Source organism: Microcebus murinus, chromosome 25, assembly GCF_040939455.1.
Source record: "Microcebus murinus isolate Inina chromosome 25, M.murinus_Inina_mat1.0, whole genome shotgun sequence".
NCBI classification, from domain to species: Eukaryota; Metazoa; Chordata; class Mammalia; order Primates; family Cheirogaleidae; genus Microcebus; species Microcebus murinus.
Window position 1 is genome coordinate 17160725 of NC_134128.1, and position 6365 is coordinate 17167089.

Consider the following 6365-nt stretch of genomic DNA (forward strand, 5'->3'; position numbering starts at 1 on the left):
CTATACAAATCTGTCCACATGATTACTGTCATGTGTTTTATGATCCTTTCCTCATTAATAATAATATTAATAATGATGATACCTGACCCTTAGTCTTTTGTTGTTTTTTTTTTTGAGACAGGGTCTTGCTCTGTCACCTGGGCTAGAGGTGTCACCATAGGTGTCACCTATGCCATGGCGTCAGCCTAGCTCACAGCAACCTCAACCTCCTGGGCTCAAGGGATCCTCCTGCCTCAGCCTCCTAAGTAGCTGGGACTACAGGCATGCACCACCATGCCCGGCTAATTTTTTCTCTCTATATATATATTAGTTGGCCAATTAATTTCTTTCTATTTATAGTAGAGACACGGGGTCTTGCTCTTGCTCAGGCTGGTTTCGAACTCCTGACCTCGAGCAATCTGCCCGCCTCGGCCTCCCAGAGTGCTAGGATTACAGGCATAGCCACTGTGCCCGGCCTGCCTGGCCAATGAATATATATATATATATATATATATATATATTTTTTAGTTGTTCAGCTAATTTCTTTCTATTTTTTAGTACAGACGGGGGTCTCGCTCTTGCTCAGGCTGGTCTTGAACTCCTGACCTCAAGCGATCTGCCCCTCTTGGCCTCCCATAGTGCTAGGGTTACAGGCATGAGCCATAACACCTGGCTGCTGAAGCCTTCTTTACATGCAAAAGGAAACCTTTATTTTTAAAGCATGCAATATTCAATATCGTTATCACTATGCCAAAGGGCCTTGAATTAGTTTAGATGCAGGAAAAAACTATGACTGGAGAATGGAAATATTACCTTAAGGAGAACCTTAAATTTACATTTTCTTTTAAGAGGGGATATAAGCTATTATGATATTTTTAACAAAAATGTGTTTATGCTCCAGTTTTCTCCATGCTACAATATAAAAAATCATTTTTTTTCTCTTTTGTGATTTTAATGGAAGCATTGCTATTCATTTCTTTAACTCTTATAAGCACCAAATTTGAATATCTAAGTCAATTTGGGGGAAAGAAACACCATCAAGAACTTCCCTCCAGGACAAAACAATGATGTTCATTCCTCCAAACATCCAAATTGAAGGTCTACCAGAACAACAACAACAAAAAGCCCACGCAGAAATAAAAACAGAAATCACATTCTAGGGGGTCAGTGGTTTTCGCAGTCTTCGCTGGGTTGTCTAACTGTCCTTTAGCTGACTTTCAACAAAAATAACACCCTAGCTCATCAAAATATACATTTCCTATTTGCTTTTGTAAATTAAAAATAATAATTAAAGAAAACCTTAAGGAATTCACGATCAGTTGCCTGACTCATTTCGAAGTCATGCACAGCACATGGAGGTCAGGAAGGTTATCTGCAGCTCACGTGATTGGGGATACCCATCTGCAAGGCTTAGCTTTTGGCCGGGCGCGGTGGCTCACGCCTGTAACCCTAGCACTCTGGGAGGCCGAGGCGGGCGGATTGCTCGAGGTCAGGAGTTCGAAACCAGCCTGAGCAAGAGCGAGACCCCTGTCTCTAATAACTAGAAAGAAATTAATTCGCCAACTAATATATATACAGAAAAAATTAGCCGGGCATGGTGGCGCATGCCTGTAGTCCCAGCTACTCAGGAGGCTGAGGCAGGAGGATTACTTGAGCCCAGGAGTTTGAGGTTGCTGTGAGCTAGGCTGACGCCATGGCACTCTCTCTAGCCTGGGCAACAAAGTGAGACTCTGTCTCAGAAAAAAAAAAAATAAAGGCTTAGCTTTCTGTAAAGTATCCACGATTCCAAATATGAAGCGACACAAACGATCTCCTTCGAGAATGCCACGGGACAATACAGGCGCCCGAGCTGTTCTTCATAGAGTGACAGGCCTTCCGGCAGATTGACACAGTTCCCCTGTGTGAAATATTTCCCATCCTGCTTCAATCCTTTCATTGAGAGGTCAAGAATCAGTCTGGGAAACTCCCATGTGGCATCTTCTTCTGGAGACGTGCAGATTGGAGCAGCCGTCAAATCATTGATCACACAATCAGACTCCTCCCTTCTCTGGCGTACCTCTTCAGTGCTGGAAGAACGGAAATATTACCTTAGAGAGGTAGAGTGGAAGAATGGAAATATCACCTCTTCCATCAGAACCTGCTAGCAGTATCCTTTAGGATTGTCTAGGACATCACCGCACGTTTTTCCGCACATCCATCAATCACCATTTGGTCAGTCTCTACCATAGTGACCATCTTTGGTTTCAGTCTAACCATTCCACATAACATGCCCCCACCTCCACTTCCCAGAACCAGTATGTCTTTACCAGCGTCATCTTCTTTTTTTTTTTTGGAGACAGTCTCACTCTGTTGCCCAGGCTAGAGTGAGTTCCATGGCATCAGCCTAGCTCACAGAAACCTCAAACTCCTGGGCTCAAGCAATCCTCCTGCCTCAGCCTTCCGAGTAGCTGGGACTACAGGCATGTGCCACCATGCCTGGCTAATTTTTTTTAATGTATATATATATATTTTTTTTTCTTAGGCAATTACAAGATGAATAATGTATATACTTTTAGTTGGTCAATTAATTTCTTTCTATTTTTAGTAGAGACAGGGTCTCGCTCAGGCTGGTTTCGAACTCTTGACCTCGAGCAATCTGCCTGCCTCGGCCTCCCAGAGTGCTAGGATTACAGGCATGAGCCACCGCACCCAGCCTAAAAAATCATTTTTAAGAAGTAGAGAATATGGAGGAAAATTGCTCAGGCCATAAAATTATAAATATATATTTTTATACCCTTTATAATTCTACAGGGCAATTTTATCTCTTAAAACAATCAGATATATGTAAATGATACTGTGTTTAGAGAAATAAAGGCTTAACAGTAAAGAGATAGATAAAAACATATTGTTCTGTTATAAATTGCAGTCTATGCTGTGTTCTCCTTTTTTTTTAAAGATACTCCTTATAGGCCGGGCATGGTGGCTCATGCCTGTAATCCTAACACTCTGGGAGGCTGAGGTGGGCAGATTGCTCGAGGTCAGGAGTTCAAAACCAGCCTGACCAAGAGCAAGACCCCATCTCTATTATAAATAGAAAGCAATTAATTGGCCAACTAATTTATATAGAAAAAATTAGCCGGGCATGATGGTGTATGCCTGTAGTCCCAGCTACTCAGGAGGCTGAGACAGGAAGATTGCCTGAGCCCAGGAGTTTGAGGTTGCTGTGAGCTAGGCTGACGCCACAGTACTCACTCTAGCCTGGGCAACAAAGCGAGACTTTGTCTCAAAAATAAATAAATAAATAAAAAATAAAAAAAATAAAGACACTCCTTATAAACTGGATACATTTAAGGTTATTTGCTCAGGCAAAGGAAAATAAAGGATCACTTCTATTGTACACCGTATTCTGTTGAGTTTGCTTTAGGGCATTATCCAGTTTAATTTTGAACACTCGGCTGGGTACGATGGCTCACACCTGTAATCCTAGCACTTTGGGAGGCTGAGCTGGGAGGATCACTTGAGGCCAGGAGTTTGAGACCAGCCTGGGCAACATAGCAAAACCTTGTCTCTATTATTCATTAAAAAAAACCCCTGAAAACACAGTGAACATATTATGGCCAGCTGCAATGGCTCATGCTTGTAATCCCAACGCTTTGGGAAACAGAGGCAGAAGGATCATATAAGACCAGGAGTTCAAGGCCAGCCTCTGGGCAATATAATGAGACTCTATCTCTACAAAAAAATAAGAAAAATTAGCCGGGCATGGTGGCGCATGCCCATAGTTCCAGCTACTCTGGAGGCTGAGGCAGGAGGATCTCTTGAGCTCAGGAGTTTGAGACTGCAGTGAACTGTGATCACGACACTGCACTCCAGCATGGGCAACAGAGTGAGACTCTGTCTCAATAAAAATGAATTTAAAATTTTTAAAAATTTGGGTACATGATTAATTTACACTATTAAGGCCTCCCATGTGAGCCATCATCTTCTTCACTCAATGTCCTTTCTTCTCCAAACCCTGATGCCTATCCTAGTTAATGAAACTCATACTCCAGCTCCTACTATTCCCACATTTCTTTTGCATTGAGGAAGAGGATGGTTGTTAGAAGGCAGTGAAACTCTTCAGAGTGTGGGATCATCTTTCTATGTTTTGGGTCTTCATGCTACAATCCAATGGCACTTGGAAGTCAGTGAGGACATAGCATTCAACCAAACCAAATTATAGTAGTAATTTTTGTAAGTTACACCAATTCCTCAAAAAAGCCCATAATTTTAGAACCAAAGACTTTTAGGAGAGACCTTACTAATCATCTCAGACAACCTCCTGGGTAATTCAGGGATTGTATATTTGCTAACTCATTGCTGAATGACATTAGTAGAAAGCCAAAGTTACAATAGCATTCTTAAGCTCTTGTAAAAATATTATTTTTTCCTGTTGGAAAATGTTTTATGATTAACATGGAAAAATACAGCTATGTAATTTGTGACGCTCTCAAATTCAGCTGAGTTAGTGGGAAACAATCCTTATGGAATTAGATGAACCCTCTTTTCTTTTGGACACGGCTGCATTGGATGAGGCCTTTCAGACAATGCAAATACGAAATCTGAATCTGGTTTGAGTGTGGAGAAAGACACACCATGAAATTGTCATAACCCAGAGGCCCACTGCTACCGCACATCTTAGAAGGATCCGTCTCAAGAGGAGGCAGGGCATCTACTTGAATTTTTCAAACGCCGGTCATGAACCCTGGTGAAATATTTATGTCTAACTTTAGGAGGAGCCTCTTCAGCAGTTGTCTTTTTGTAGAAGGATCTCCCTTTGTAAATGTACATATTTCTAAAATAAACAACACCAAACATATTTTCCTACCAGACAATCTTCATAAGTTTTAGTTCTATCAGATTTTCTGGTTACAAACATTAGATTGTTATCTTTGATGCATTTTAGGTTCCTTTGATTGGGTCTGGGGTTGTGTAAGTGCATGCAGACCTCAAAATTTATAGTTTTGTGTTTTTGGGTTTTTTTGAGACAGAATCTTACTCTATTGCCCAGGCTAGAGTGCCGTGGCTTCAGCCTAGCTCACAGTAACCTCATACTCCTGGGCTCAAGCGATCCTCCTGCCTCAGCCTCCCAGGTAGCTGCAACTACAGGTACGCGCCACCATGCCCGGCTAATTTTTTCTATTTTTAGTTGTTTGGCTAATTTCTTTCTATTTATAGTAGAGATGGGGTCTCACTCTTGCTCAGGCTGGTCTCGAACACCTAAGCTCAAGCAATCCTCCTGCCTCGCATCCTAGAGTGCTAGGATTACAGATGTAAGACACTGTGCCCAGCCTGTCATAGCTCTTAGACCTCAAGAAAACACTCTGTAATCTTAGCACTCTAGGAGGCCGAGGAGGCGGGAGGATGGCTTGAGGTCAGGAGTTCGAAACTAGCCTGAGCAAGAGCGAGACCCTGTCTCTATTATAAATAGAAAGAAATTAATTGGTCAACTAATATATATAGAAAAAATTAGCCGGGCATGGTGGCGCATGCCTGTAGTCCCAGCTACTCGGGAGGCTGAGGCAGGAGGATTGCTTGAGCCCGGGAGTTCGAGGTTGCTGTGAGCTAGGCTGACGCCACGGCACTCACTCTAGCCTGGACAACAAAGCGAGACTCTGTCTCAAAAAAATAAAAAATAAAAAAAGAAAGCACTTTACTTACTGTTACCAGTTTGTGATAAAGGACATCATAAAGGACAGAAATGAGCAGCTGTATGGAGAGGTATGAAGGGCAAGGTCTGGGAGGCTCCTGGGGATAGGGGCTTCTGTCCCTGTGAAGGGGCACCTGCCCCCCTGCCCCCCTCTTGGCACATGGATGCATCATCAACCCAGAAGCTCTCAGGATCCCACCATGCAGGATGGTTATGGGGGCTCCGTTACATCCGAACGATTGATTAAATCTCTGGCCATTGGTACTGGACTTAATCCTTCGGCCTTCCCCACCTCCCTGGAAATTGGGACATGGAGCCAAGAGTTCCCATCCTCTAATTGCATGGTTGGCTCTCTGGTGACCAGCCCCATCCTGAAGCTCTCCCTGGACCCCAGTCACCAGTTATCTCATTAGCTCAGAAAAAGACAATTTTATCACAAATCCATGTGTCCACGCCCAGCCGGCATGTATAAAATTCAGCATCCATTTGTGATCAAAATTCCTGATAGACCAGGAATAGAAAGGAACTTCTTTCCAGAGCCAAATTAATTCCTAATGGTGAAAGGTTTAAAACATTTTCTCCAAGATCAGGATCAGAACAAACATGTTGACCAGGCTCGGTGGCTCACGCCTGTAATCCGAGCACTCTGGGAGGCTGAGATGGGAGGATCACTTGAATTCAGGAGTTTAATACCAGCCTGAGCAGGAGCAAGACCCCC

The 6365-nt window shown here is 43.0% G+C and overlaps 1 pseudogene; it reads right to left on the reverse strand.

Annotated features, from left to right (window-relative positions):
* Positions 1-1700: 1700 nt before the first annotated feature.
* On the reverse strand, positions 1701-6017 carry LOC142864351 (spermine synthase pseudogene; annotated as a pseudogene).
* Between the last annotated feature and the right edge of the window lie 348 nt (positions 6018-6365).